Genomic DNA, 14883 nt, shown 5'->3' on the forward strand with positions numbered 1-14883 from the left:
GTGTAAGCTGAGGCAGTTACCCACTGTGTCCACGTGATGTCGCTATCGATCACACTTGGATTTCTGCAGCCAGGCTGGTTTATACTGGGTCACTGGAATTTAGCACCAGACTCCCAGATAAAGCAGAAATGTTGGCAGGCAGCTAGAGATTCTTCAACCACACCCTTTGGAACCTGTTTTTACACTACACTGTGTGGGCAGAAGGGGTGGGGGTGGGGAGAAGTGATTTGGTCAAGATGATTGGGCACAAAACTGGAAGAACGCCATGGTCTCCTGTCTCCCCAGTAAGTGTACCAACCCCATCTGTGTGTAAGAAGCCTTGGGTTGATATGGGCACTTTCTGGATGGGGCCAGGGTGACACGAAGGGCCCCCTGTTTCTTTCCTTGAAGCCTAGCTTTACAGCATCAAGGCAGATCTCCTAGCTCCTAGCTGCCTCTTGGATGAACGGTGGGAATGATGAACTCTGGCTCATCATGAAACTTGCAAGATTTCAGGAAACCTTCCCTTCCCTAAATGATCCAGCCTTGATTTGCTACAGAGGATTCTGTCCACTGGCATCCCCAGGCAACGCACTCCTGGGAAAGAGAGGATGTTAGGAGCCAATATTCATCTTCATCTCTCCGGGATGACCGTGGTCACTCAGAGCCCACACCTCCGTGAACCAGTGGGCTTTCTCTACCTGAGTGGCCCCAGCCAGACCCGAATGGATGCTCAGGAATCCAGGAGCTCAGAAGAATCAGTTCCCATCCTTCCCTCCCTTCCTTCCAGCCTCCTAGAAGGGACCAGCATGGCAGTGCCCTAGGGCCTTGCTTTTCCTCACACAGCATAGAGGGGCGGGCGGCAGCAATTACAATTCTGTCGCTCTTTATTTTGCCACAATGATGCCAGTTTTCACTTCAGCAGTGGAGAGGGGGGTCCCACACCCTCCCACATGTCCCTGGGCTCCAGGTTGGCAGGAGCAAAGTTACCACAGCGTGGGTCAGAGTTCCTAGCCCTCTGAAGCCAGCGTCATCTGCATAAACAAACAATAAGGTGGAAAGCCCACCTTTTCCTGCTAGGGGCGAAGGGCTTGGCAGAGGAGAGAAGGAAGGAGGTGGAGAGGGAGGGAAGAAGGCCTCCAGGTGCCCTCAGGAGGCTACAGCCTTCTCTGCAGCCACTAGTCAGCAGGGGGCTTCTGGGAGCAGCCAGCCCCTCCCTTCAACCCAGTTGTCTAAGTGACAGAGGGAGAAAAGGGGAATATTCGAGTGTTGTGATGATTGACATATATATGCATATTTTTTTTGAGAGCAGTTGGGTTGGGGATGAACACAGGAAAAAGTACAACCCGTCTGGAGTTTGATTTATTTTTATTGCTCTTTAAAACCATGCAAATAATTGATATTTATTGAAAAAAAAAAAAACAACAGGAAACACAGATAAGCCAAAAGAAAACAACGAAAATCAGCTGTTAACACCTTGGCAGATATCCGTCTCATAAAGACTCCTTTTGTTTCATTAATAAAACGGTGTCATGCTGTTATACAGCCTGATAGCCTCACTTGCTTTTTCCTTCTGTGTGTGCTTGAGTATGCCGTGAGGACAGAGGTCCGCCTCAGATATCACCCTCAGGAATGCCAGGCACCTTGATTTTTCTGAGGCGCAGTCTCTCACAGGGACCCGGAGCTCACCAATTAAATGAGGCTGGCTGTCAGCAAGCCCCAGGGATCCACCTGTGTCCGGGTCCCCGGTAATGGGATTGCACATGCACAAGGCCACTCCAGGCCCTCACGGGAGCACAGGGTGTCTGCTAGGGAAGAAGCAGGCATTAGTGTTTGTACAACCAGCGCTTTGACCCACATTTTTTTTTTTAAGATTTATTTTTGGAGCCGGGTAGTGGTGGTGCAAGCCTTTAATCCCAGCACTAGGGAGGCAGAGGCAGATGGAGTTCTGTGAGTTTGAGGCCAGCCTGGTCTACAAGAGCTAGTTCCAGGATAGGCTCCAAAGCTACAGAGAATCCCTGTCTTGAAAAACCAAAAAAAAAAAAAAAATTTATTTTTAGGAGGCTGGAGAAATGGCTCAGCGATTAAGAGCATTGCTGCCCTTCCAGAGGACCCGGGTTCAATTCCCAGCACCCACATAGCAGGTATTCACAATTGTCTGTAACTCCAGTTCAGTTCCAGGGACCCTGGCATCTTCAGACAGACATATGTGCAGGCAAAACACCGATGCACATAAAATAAAAATAAATACATCTAAAAAAAGAAAAGGATTATGTTTGGCTTGTTGGTGATGGCACACACCTTTAATCTTAGCATTCTGGAGGCAGAGGCAGGCAGATCTCTGTGAGTTCGAGGCCAGCCTGGTCTACAGAGCAAGTTTCAGGACAACCAAGGATACACAGAGAAACCCTGTCTTGAAAACACAAAACAACAAAAAATATTTATTTTCATTCTGTGTGCTTGAGTGTTTTGCTGGCACGTATGTGTAGGCCTGATGTCCACAAAAAAAAAAAAAAAAAAAAAGACAGAAGAAGGCATCAGATCCCCTAGAACTAGAGTTATGAATGGTTGTGAGCCTCCATGTGGGTGCTAGGAACTGAACCCAGGTCCTCTACAGGAGCAGCCAGTGCTCTTAACCACTGAGCCATCTCTCCAGCCCCTAACCTGATTTTATTTTTGATGGAATAAGATATAGGACATCTTTTCAGGACAACGGATAGATGTACTTTATATATTGGCATGACTAGTACCACATGAGCTAGACATGGTGGTTTATGCATGTAGTCCCAGCGACTAGGTAGAAAGGTTGTTTGGATCTAGGAAACCGGGTCAACATATAAATGCCCCTTTTGCTGTGGTTTGTTTTATTTTCTGAGATGGGGTCTTATGGGCACTGGAGAGATGGCCCAGCCATCTTAGAAGAACTTGTTCAGAGATCTATCTGCCTCTGTGCACCCCCCCCCCCCAAGTACCAGGATTAAAGGTCTGAACAACCACACCCTGCTATGGTCTAGAGACTCAGATCTGATCCCCAGAAACCATGTGACAGCCCATAACTATCTGCAACTCTACACCCAGGGGATGCTGTACCTTCCTCGGGTCTCCAAAGGCACCAGGCAGGCATATAGTGCACAGACATATACATTCAGAGGCAAAACATCCACACACATTGAAAAGTAAAATGTAGGGGCTGGAGAGATGGCTCAGATGTTAAGAGCACTGACTGTTCTTCCAGAGGTTCTGAGTTCAATTCCCAGCAACCACATGGTGGCTCACAACCATCTGTAACGAGATCTGGTGCCCTCTTCTGGCCTGCAGGGACACATGCAAGTAGAATGCTGTATACATAATTAGTAAATAAATCTTTTTAAAAAGAAAAAAGAAAAATAAAATGTATTCCAATATTGTTTAGAGGAGATACAGTCTCAGGTAGCTCAGGCTGGCCTTGAACTCATGTGTAGCTGAGAATGAACTTGACCTGATCCTCCCACTTCTTCAGTGCCAAGATCACATGTGTTCACTACCATGCCTGTTTATGCTCCCCTGAGGATCGAACCCGGAGCTTTCATGCATGCTAGGCAAGTAAGTACTCAACGCTACCAGATAAGCTCCTCCCCAGCACTGAAGGACCCTGTCTTAATACAAACAATCATTCAGTTGGGCATAGTGGTACACGCCTTTAATCCCAGCATTAGGGAGGCAAAGGCAGGCGGTTCTCAGTGAGTTTGCAGCCAGCCTGGTCTACAGAGTGAGTTCCAGAACAGTTGAATCTGCACAAAGAAACCCTGTTTCAAAAAAACCGAATAAATAAATACAACCACTCACTTTATGAGTCTCTGCTCCGCAGTGGAGATTTCCTGGGCACCTGTACCGGGGCTGAGGAGAGACATCAGACTGTGGGGACCTGATTTTACTCCCCCTTCATCCGCTGGCCTCTTGTACCACACATAGAGCTGTTCCAAGACAAAGACACAAGATCCCAACAGATCAAACCTGAGTTCCCCTTGACCTCAGAGGCAGGATACAGGCTGGCAGGGTTGTGGGGAGGGGTGCTGGGCACAGGGCAAAGCCACACTGGAGGGCTAATGCAGGCTTAACTGGAAATCCTACTGGCTGAGGGCTGGCCACGGGAGAGAAATGGTTTCTTACAGTGATAGAGTTCTGGGATCAGATAGCATGCTGGCTTTGTCACCTACCAGCTGGGACAACTGAACAAATGACCCAGCCTCATATTATATGTGTAAAACTAATGAGAGCTACTAATCATGCTGGCATTAGTGTAACGATTCAGTGAGAGAATCTGCAGATGATGAAACACATGGACGGTAGCTGCCTCTGCACCCACGGTGATGGGCTGCGTTACCACCGCTGCGGTGCTCCGGCCCCGCCCACGGATCTGCGGTTGCCCACTACATCTCCCTCGTCTCATACCCCCAACTCTTTGCTTTTCATCCTTTCTTTCCCCTTTCTTGATTCTGCTCCCACCTCCCTTTCTCCCTTGCTGGGCCATTATGGCGAATGGGAGAGACTGCTGCAGGCAGCCCCGCGCTACGGAAGGCAGGAGGCCCCTCGGCAATGTAGCCTGTGATTTCTCAGAAGAAAAACACCGGCTCCACCTGGCCCAGAGGAACAGGCTCTGCCTGAGGGCTCCTGTGTCCTTAGACTGAGCAGGCTGGCTGAGTGCCTGAATGTTCTGGAAGGTCAGGGAGGACAGGGGGGTTCGCCTGAATAGCAGCCCTGGCACCTGTGTTTGTGTGTGTGTGGGTGGGAGAGGAATGGGCTGTGCCCAGCTGGGAGGAGCCACTGGTCTGGGACTAGGAGAGGGTTTGATAGCCCCTGGCTACAAAGACAGCTTGGCCCCTGGGCCAGGCCTGATCCTGGTAGCCAGACCTATTCATGAGGAGAGAGGCTCCTTCAAAGACAGAGGGACTACCCTTGTGCCGGGGGCCAGAGGTGGAGAGTGAGCAAGAGTGAAGCCATAAGTTCTCCAGAAAGGTCACCGCAGGGCCCCCATTACCAGCCGTCTTGAGCTCAGGATGAGATTTTTCTCATACAGTTTTATCTACTCCCTGGACTGCCTCCAGCGTGCAAGCCACTGACACGCTGAGGTCTTTACAATCGATTTCCTGGAAAACGGCCACTCAGTCAGCAGTCACGTGGGAGGTGTGTGTGTGTGCTACTGAGACTTGTATGGCTGAGGGCTGAGGAAACAAGAGAGCCCTAAGCCACCCTTCCACATTGTGGCAGCGTCCACCAAGAAGGGCGGGCACGCATTTTTGCCCACCGGCTTCACCAGAGGAAGCGATGGCCGAAAGATTATTTACAATCATGCAGAGAGCCCGGGCAACATGCTCCCTGGGGGATTGTCGGTGTGGTGACAATCAGAGACACCTCAACTGTCCATCAGGCAGGGCTGTCACATTCTGAGAGTGGGTGGTGGCCCCTGGAATCGGGTAGACCTGCCATTTACTACAAAAGCTGCCTCATGCTCCCCGAGGGAGAGCAGGGGCGGAGGAGAAGCTACAGAACCAGCTGTCGGTGCTATAGCCACACGCGGACCGTTTATGCAGAAAGCTAAGAAAAATCTAGCAAGGCTCCTTCCCCCGAGAGGAAGTCCAGCGTGGACTGTTCCAAGCAAGCAACTGCAGAGCCATCCGGTCAGCCATTTGTGTAAAACCGCCATGAAACAAAGAACTTGACCTCGTCCATATGCGAGCAAGTGTGTGTTCTCTGTGTAAACACCTGGAAAGTCTGGCGTGGTACCTGTGCGCTTATGGTTATTGCCGGGGACAATGGTGACACTGGTCAGGAACAGGAATGAAAGGAACTGCTTTCCTGTTGCTGCTGCTGCTGCTGTTTCTCATTATTTATTTGCTTATTTATTTTGAAACAGACCTGACTCTGTAGCAGAGGCTGGCCTCAAACTCATGGTGCTCCCCCTGCCTCAGATTCCTGGGTACTAGAATTACAGGTTTGAGCCACCAGCTCACTTTTTTTTTTCTCTGTATTTTTGTTTCCAAAACAAAGAGCGGAGAAAGCTAGAGCACTGCCTCTTCGGGTTTGTTCTGTTTGTTGCCTGATTGCTTCCCCAGGCCTGCACTTCTTCTGGGAAGATGTCTCTCTCCCAAGTCCCTCAGCTTCCACTAGGCAAGGTGAAATCAACATCAGAATGTCACCTGAATCAACATCAGAAGGCCACTGCCACACTGGAGGGGGACAATGTTGGACTTCTGCTCCAAGTCCAACAGTGCCTGTGTAGAGGCGGCCCTCACAGAGGGAGAGCACTTCCCTGGGGACCTCCGGGAGGCATTGGTGAGGAACCCAAAAAAGCGGGAGTAGAATGACTTCAAACTCAGCTGCTTTTTCTGGCCCCCCATTCCCACCGATCCCTAGAAGGGTGGGAAGGGGTAAGAATAGCTTTCTTTCTGCCTTCATGTTGGCGGTCGGCCCATTGCCAGGCCTAAGCCAGAGCCAACACTCTGGCTTCTGGCTGGAGCCAAACCTGCCTCTAATGGAGTCACAAACAGTCCCCAGTGCTAGGCCAAGACCCCAAAAGTATTTATCTTGCCTGGCACTGCATTCCTTAGCCCGTCTTGCCGTACTGGGCACAGGGCCTATTTGCCCTCCAGGGCTCTCTGTTCTCAAAGAGAGGCCCTCTGGCCTGGAGACTCATGTGGCTGCCAGGACTATGATGGGTCTGGTTTCAATTTCCAGAGAGTCTTTGCTTCCTCTTTCCTTGTTCTAGGGGGAAGAACAGGGACCAGGGACAAAACAAATTGGTCACAGGCCTATTCCACACCAAGAGAGCAGCTAGGCTCTGGGGACATTAGCTCATTCACAACTAATGCCCATGTGGCCCTAAAGACACGGTCACAAAGAGGAGTGAGAGGGGTGAGATGGCCACGCAACCTCTACAGAGCTAGTTCTAGGACAGCCAGAGGTACAGAGAGGAACCCTGTCTCCAAAAAGCAAAATAAGTACACAGCAATAATAATAACAATAATAGTGATAATAATAAGACACTCAGAACTATCATACTTGTCCCTCTGGAGCATCTGTGCCTATGTCACCTCCCTGTCTTGATGTGCGGCCAGCAGAAATAATGATCAATACACACTGTGGACACAACGACAGGAGGGAGGACCTGAAGACCAACTGCTTTCGGAGCGGACACACAAAGGGGACTCACGCAATGTCTCCCCATAGTACGTGTCCCATAAATTCCAGTAGATGTGGGGCCTGGAGGCTGTTTGGTTGTCACCAACACTGGCTTGTTTCTAGGCCAACGATTCTAGGCAGCAGGGGTGGGAGCCACACCTAGTCTGAAGTGTTGAGCCTGGAGACAGTGGCCAGCCTCCCACTACAAGCTCCTTCCTGGCTTCAGTTGCTCCATAGCAGCGCCAGCAACTCTTCTATGCAGGATGCTGCCTGCTCTGGGCTACGCATGGTCTGCTACAATCAGGGCTGTCTCTAGAGGAGGGGAGAGGCCACCTCCGGGGACCCTGTGCCCAGAAACTAATCTCTAGCTGAGAGCCAACTGGCTCCTCAGATCCTCAGCAGACTGTAGAGAACAAGGAAGGCTGTCTTTGGGGTCCTTTCTGGGCACTAGGGAAGAAACTTCCCCGGCAACAGGATTCATGATCTGAACTGGAGCTTCCTGGAAACCAAAGGACTGTCACGTCAGGGGACTGAAGACCTCAGGCCTGAAAATTCAACTCAGTGACTTGCTCTTCCTCCAGGGTCCCCTCTGGCCAAGCTTCCTGGTTGAACAATGACTCAGGGCAGAACTGCTTCCCACACCTACAGGCCAGTCCCTGTCCAGGCTATCTCAGGCCACTCTGCCCTCACACACCTGCAGGCTTGTAGTAGAGGTGATATGCCCCAAGCAAGGACAAGGGAAGCTGAAGAAAAAGCCAGCCGCCAGGGTCTCCAGGGGGACACTGTCTTTCTGCCTTCCTTCAGGCCCTTCCGGTTCCCCTCTCCCCAGGAGTGCTGGCCCTGATTCGGACCTGGGGTGAAGTTGTGTTTGTGTGGGGTGCAAGACACATCGTCTTTGTACAATCCTGTGTTCGCAGCAGGTCGGGGATGGAGCCTGAGAGTTTGAATTCCTTCTTTGATACAGGGTCTCATGTAACAGCCCAGGCTGGCCCGGGACTCTGGATCCTCCTGCCTATACCTCCTGAATGTTGGGTAACAAGTCTTTGACACCACACCTGAGCCTGCTTTTCTAAACAAGTTCCCTTTTGTGGTGCTTCCGTTGCCAACACAGGGGCCAGTGCCATCACTGTCCAGGCACAAAGACTGCACTGTGAAATATTAGTCTCTGCCGTGTGTCATTTCTTTGACAAATGTTTCTCTGGACCCCTGAAAAGAATCGAGGAACCCACCAGTACACATTTTCACGGGAACCGATTCTACGCGGGCACTCACCACGTTGGTTTTTTTTTTTTTTTTTTCTCTCAAGACAGGGTTTCTCTGTGTAACAGCCCTGACTGTCCTGGAACTAGCTCTTGTAGACTAGGCTGGCCTTAAACTCTGCCTTCCGAGTGCTGGGACTAAAGGCGTGGGCCACCACTACCCAGATTACCACGTTTTCCATGACTACGAATTTGTGAAATTCCTGTCAATCACCTCTCTGTCTGCGGTCTCTTTCATTTACTGATAGCTCCCTGGTGCCTAGCTACGTGCCTGGCACACAGTAGGTCCAACAGATAATTGCTGAATTAACAAATAGATGACCTTTATGTATAAAACTATTCAGACACTTTATTGTGTTCTGGAGAGCCAGGCCCAGGGAGAGCCCTGGGAGGCCACGGTTCAGTCTCTGTGTGTTATAGGTGTGTGACCTTGGTTGCTCCCTAAACTTCTCTGCGGGAGTTTACCTGTAAACTCGGAGTCACATCCATGAATAATCTGAAAGGTTACATAAGAATCAAATGAGCTAATGTGTCTAGACTGCTTATATTGTGACTGCCACCCGCGGAATACCATCTAAGGTGATGTCATTGTCATCCAAGGGCCCGACAGTGAGTCCCCTCTTACTTTAATCAGACTCTGTTCAGAAACTAGTTTCTGGAGAAGAATTCCCTTTGGACCTGGGATGAGGGAAGTCTTAAGTGGCATGGGAAGTGACCCAAAATTTATACCAGGGGGATGGATAGCGGCGGACGATGGGCACTGGGGTGAGGGGCATCTGGGTAGGGTATAAGGTGCCACAGCTCTGGCTTGTGACACCTGAGTGGAGCTGGTGCTCCTGGCCAGGCCTCACTGCCACCAGCCAAGGCTCGGAGCTGACTCACTGCCAGGAAGGGAAGTGATTAGCATGCAGGGCAGGTACCACGAGGAAAGCTGTCTCCATGCAACCGGCTCTCGATGTGTTTCTCTGATTAATGTGGCAGAGAGAACATTGCAGCTTTTTTTTTTTTCCCCCTGAATGGTCGCCACGTGGAGCCGGAGTCATTAGCATTGCTTCTCCGGCTTGCCATGACCCCGCTGACCACTCTAAGTCGATAAAAAAGAACACGGCTGAGGCAGCTGTGAGGCTCAGGAACCCTACTTGGTGATGTAGCAGCCACGGGAATCTTTCATGTAAAAGGTTCCTGGGCAGCCCCACCCTTCCATCCTCTCCCATTCCCAAAAAGCATCCCTTAAACTTCTGCTTTGGAACCTGCAGCCTCCTGGGGATGAAAAGGAGGGTGGAGCCACTCTGGTCTTCGGGATGGGGTCCAGGTGGGGCTCCTGGGCGGTATGAGAGTCCAGCATAAAGGAACAATCGGATGGAAATGGGGTTTGCCTAGGGTAGGGGGCGGGAGCGGGGGTGTACCTGAAGACATGGACCTTCTCCTGGGGACAACAAGTGGCTTGTCATCTGGGGTGGAAGGGCCTCTTAGGGATCCACCCTGCAAGTGCAGAGAACAGTGGGGATGCAGAGAGAACAGTGAGGATGCAGGTGCCAGAATCCAGGGCCAGAGTCGGTGGCACCGAGCTCTCTCTGCACATTCCTGCACGTGGTCGCTCCCCATCCTGGGAGCACAAAGGACTGGCCAGCTGCCGATGGCGGGAGGACCTCCTCTGCAGTTTGGCCCTGGGCTCTGTGGCGCAGGTTGCTACACTATTATAGACTATTGTTTGAGGACCCGCTCTCCCCAGAAAAGCGCTACCGTCCTTTTCCATTCCTGATCTCTAGTTGTGGGTGGAGGGTCAGACTTGCTTGGAAGAACATGACGGTGGGGACAGCTTTGGCTCTCGCCAGCCCCACGTCCCCACCACGATGCAGCTGCCAGCTCCCCCAATCCAGCTATCAGCATCCTGCCTGGGAGCGGGGGTCCTCCATCCTGCTCTACAGTCTCTCCTAGCCAGGAAGCAGCTCTCTGAAATCTGCCTGGGCTGGGAAGGGAGGTGCAAGAGCGCTAATTGTGGAGCTTGCAGGAGAAGCTGGGAGGAGGCAGCGGAGAGAGAAATCAGCTTGTGATGCACCAATTACTGATCAGCTGGGATATAATTGTGGGGCTGCCATGCCGGCTGCTGGAGGTACCAGGCCTCCCTCCCTCTCATTAATCAACGGTAATCCAGAATTACGACCTTTAATGATCTGCAAAGACACTTAGGCACACACGCACACATGCTCTCCCGTGGACACAAGTAATTGATAATCAACCATGTAATTGGAGGCAATAATTCTGTCCGGGCCAGATGACAGGCTCCACCCTGCCAGCAGAACAGAGCCCAAATCACGGCCAACCCCTGCCGCCGGTAGCAGTGTTGGGGGAGGAAGGACACCCCTTCTCTTCTTTAGCGGGTTTCCTCCAGTCTTCTCAAGGCGGTAAGAGTATGGTAATCAACTTTTTGCCTTCTGTTATTATATCTCTATATTATTAGAAATTTGCACGTAACTATGTATAGCACAGGAAATTCAAAATACCATTGCAAGACTGTACAGATGTAAAGACTGGAGTTCAGATTCCCAGAACCCACACAGAGGCAGACCTGTAGTCTGTAATCCCAGTACTATTGATAACAGGAAGTGGGGACCCAAGTCACTCTGGAAGTACTGAGGCTCATAGGCCAGCTAGCCTGGTCACGGGGTGCACATCGCGTATGCGCACATACATGTGCGCGCGCATACACACACACACACACACACACACACACGGGGGGGGGGGGAGGGTGTAAATAAATAAACAAATAAACAAGATGGCTGCTTCCAAACTGTGCTCAGGTATGGTAGTTTCAACAAGGCTGTAATTCCAGCATCAGAAGGCAGAGTCAGGCTGATCTCTGGATCCCTAGATATCTGAATTTAATTAAACTGGGTACATAATCTCCCCTCATACACACCCCAGTGTCTATCTGTCTACATCGTATCTCCTCAGGTTTACTCCAGGGGCATCTGAGGCACTCCAACCTGCCTCTACTTTCTCACTGTACAGCTATTTCAAATGTCCCTCTTGGAGGGAGGGGGGGGGTGCTCGCAGAACTCAAAGTCCAAGAACTTGCAAGAAAGTTGCAGGACCTGTGAGGCCCCTGCCCGCGCCTATGGTAAATAAGTGCTGAGGGGCAAGGACTGCAGAGCTACTCGCAAGCCTGCGGGGAGTGTCCAGAGACATCTTTCCTGAGTCCTCGCCCGCCCGTGCCAGGGGCGATCCAACTGCCTGCAGTCACCCTGTACGCGACCCTAACCAATTCCCTCTGCTCACCAAGCTACAGTTGGCCTGGATTATTTCTTTGGTCTGTCTTCAATGCCACATCTGAGGAGAACAGATGTCTGCCCACATCTCCCCAGGAGGAAGCATGCAACATCTTTACTGTGGGAAGCTGTTGTTTCAGTGGCCTCTAGTTCTGACTTGCATAGGAACCACCAGGCCTTTGGTAAATGGCCAACTCTGGGTCAGAAGGTGGAGGTGGAAGTCCGCCTTCCTCCAGACATCGCCCGGTGACAGTGAGAAACGGTGGTTGAGGTATCTGGTCCTTCCTGCATTAGTAGTAAGGTTTCCCACTACGCAAGTCCTAAGTAAGCATCTGTAGACTGCAACATGAGACTGTCCTGTTTATAGAGCTCTTGTTCTGGGACAGGCTGGGTACAGTGTGGGATCTGCCAGCTGCAGTCTCCGAGAAACTGGCAACATGACTGGTAAGTTCCTGTAGGTTCCGAAGAACAAGAGCTGCTGGGGGCAACTCAGGTGATGGGAATGCAGGAAGTCAGGAAACAGCTGTGTTTGCTTTCGAGGAGAAGAGACAGATATGCGTAAGGCCACAGTGCAACAAGGCACGGGGTAAGATGGGTCACTGGGTAGGAAGGCCAGTCAAGACAAAACATGGCATGCGCCTTGTGGTGGGGGCCTTGTAGGCTTCAGCCAGACTAGGAGTGGGCAGAGGACATTTGAGAGCGGCTGGCAATGGTGGTAGTGATGGCCAAAAGCATGTTCTGCAGTTTCAGAAACACATGCCGCTCTTGATCTGTCAAGAGGTAAACTCCAAACCGGATGGTGGTGGTGCATGCCTTTAATCCCAGTACGCGGGAGGCAAGGGTTGATAGAACTGTGAATTCCAGACCAGCCTGGTCTACAGAGTGAATACCAGCAGGACAGTGGCAGCTACACAGAGAAACCCTGCCTTGAAAAACACAAAACAAGAAAAAGAGGCAAGCAGGCTGAGCCAGCCATGACGAGCATGCCAGTAAGCAGCACCCCTCCATGGCCTCTGCATCCACTCCTGCCTCCAGGTTCTTGTGCTTGGGTTCCTGTCGGGATTCCCTTCAGCGATGGACCACATACAATGTGGAAGTGTAAGACAAATAAAACCCTTTCCTCCTCAAGTCGAATTTGGTCATGGCGGTTCACCACAGCACTAGAAACCCACAGTGGAGGGAGACAGGGTCTTCACTAGGTCGCTCTAGTTGTCTGGGAACTCAATACCATCTTCCGTCTTGAGCTTCTAGTACTTGAAGTCCGTCCTTCCGTGGTAAGAAATGAATCACTGTAGCTCGCATCTCTAGTTTTTTGCTTTCTTTTTAAACAGTTTTTGAAACAAGATCTCTCTCATGTGGTCCAGCATGGCCTCAGACCTGGGTAGCCAAGGATGACCTTGAACTCCTGATCCTCTTGCCCCACCTCCAAGTACTGGGATTACAAGTGTGTGCCACCATACCTGGTTTTCCTAACCCAAGTCTTTGTACACGGTAGGCAGGCACCCTACCAACTGACTCACATCCTAGCCCCATAGGGAAGATGAGCGAGTGTTCACATTAGCCCTAGGGCTTCTGGCCTACGGGTGTGGTTGAAAGAGATCCTAGATTCAACTACCTCTGTGTGAGGCCTCCAACTCGACTTTTTGTTGTAGTGTTGTTACTTTACGTTAATTTATGGTATGTGATGTATGTGTGAGTACATATATGTACACCATAGCCTGTGTGATGTATGTGTGAGTACATACATGCACATCATAGTTTATGTGTGATGTATATGAGTACATGTGTGTACATCATAGTCTATGTGTGATGTATGTATGAGTACATGTATGTACATCATAGTCTGTGTGGTGTGTGTAAGTACATATATACACATCATAGTCTATGTGGGAGTATTGTTGAAATAAGGAGCGGCGGGGCTGCGTCCCCAACACCCCAGCCGCTTGGCTAGCTCATGCCCGAAATAACAACACACAAACTGTATTCATTTAAAGAACTGCTTGGCCCATGAACTCTAGCCCTTACAGGCTAATTCTTGCACCTGGACTAGCCCATTTCTAATGATGTGTGTAAGCACCCCAAGGTGCGCTTACCGGGAAGATTCTAGCCTCCGTCCATCGTGGATCTGAGCTTCATGCGTCTGCCTCAGAGTGCAGAGCTATCGCGTCTACCCGGGAGAGCTGAGCATGGCGTCTCTGCTCCAGCAGAGCTGTCCGGTCTCTCCGGAAGCAGAGCAGAGTCTGACCTCACTTCCTCTTCCGCCCAGAATTCTATTCTGTTTACTCCTCCCATCTATGCCTTACCCTATGACAAGCAGCTGGTTTATTATAACTTAACCAATGAAATCAACAGATTGATATATGACACTCCCACATCAGAGTATGTATATGTACATCATACATAGTCTGTATGTGAAGATCAGAGGACAGCTTGGAGGAAGCAGTTTTCGTCTTCCAGAGGGGTCACAGTGACCAAGCTCAGGCTTTGGGGCTTGTTGATAATCACTTTTATCCACTGAGCCATTTTACCGACCCTGGACCTTGTTCTTACTTAGGCTGAGAATCTCTGATCAACAGCCAAGGGGTACCCAGGTTTGAGGGGAAGCATTTTGTTCTTCTTTAGATTTATTTTAATTATTATAAGCTCTATTGACCTTATGCCAGAAGGGATCAGATCCCATCTAACTATAGATGGTTGTGAGCCACCATGTGGGTGCTGAAAATTGAACTCGGGGCCTCTGGAAGAGCAGTCAGTGCTCTTAACCGCCGAGCCATCTCTCCAGCACCAAAACATCTCATTCTTATTTTTGTGTCTATGTGTGTGTCTGTGTGAATATATACCATGTGTGTACAGGTGCCCAAAGGGGCCAGAAAAGGTTCCTGGAGCTAAAGTGCCAAGTGCTCAGGAGGTAGGGACAGGAAGAACAGAAGTGCAGGGCCATCTGTGGCTACATAGGGATCTGAGGCAGCCTGGGCTACATGAGACTCTGCTCTAAAAAAGAAAAAGAAGCCGGGTGGTGGTGGCGCACGCCTTTAATCCCAGCACTCGGGAGGCAGAAGCAGGCGGATCTCTGGGAGTTCGAGGCCAGCCTGGTCTACAAGAGCTAGTTCCGGGACAGGCACTAAAAGCTACAGAGAAACCCTGTCTCGAAAAACCAAAAAAAAAAAAAAAAAAAAAAAAAAGAAAGAAAGAAAGAAAGAAAGAAAAAGAAAAAAAAG

At 50.5% G+C, this 14883-nt stretch overlaps 1 long non-coding RNA gene across 1 annotated transcript in view; it reads right to left on the reverse strand.

Moving 5' to 3' along the window:
* Nucleotides 1–1358: 1358 nt before the first annotated feature.
* Nucleotides 1359–14883, reverse strand: part of LOC126507719 (uncharacterized) — a 26951-nt gene continuing 13426 nt past the window's right edge. Inside the window, exons 4-5 of the long non-coding RNA XR_007593619.1 lie at nucleotides 3805–3932; nucleotides 1359–1784 (exon numbers count right to left, since the gene is read on the reverse strand). This is a non-coding gene — a long non-coding RNA (uncharacterized lncRNA). The remainder of the gene's footprint in view (nucleotides 1785–3804; nucleotides 3933–14883) is intronic.

Source organism: Alexandromys fortis, unplaced genomic scaffold, assembly GCF_014885135.2.
Source record: "Alexandromys fortis isolate MF-2015 unplaced genomic scaffold, M_Fortis_MF-2015_v1.1 scaffold_47, whole genome shotgun sequence".
Taxonomy (NCBI): Eukaryota; Metazoa; Chordata; class Mammalia; order Rodentia; family Cricetidae; genus Alexandromys; species Alexandromys fortis.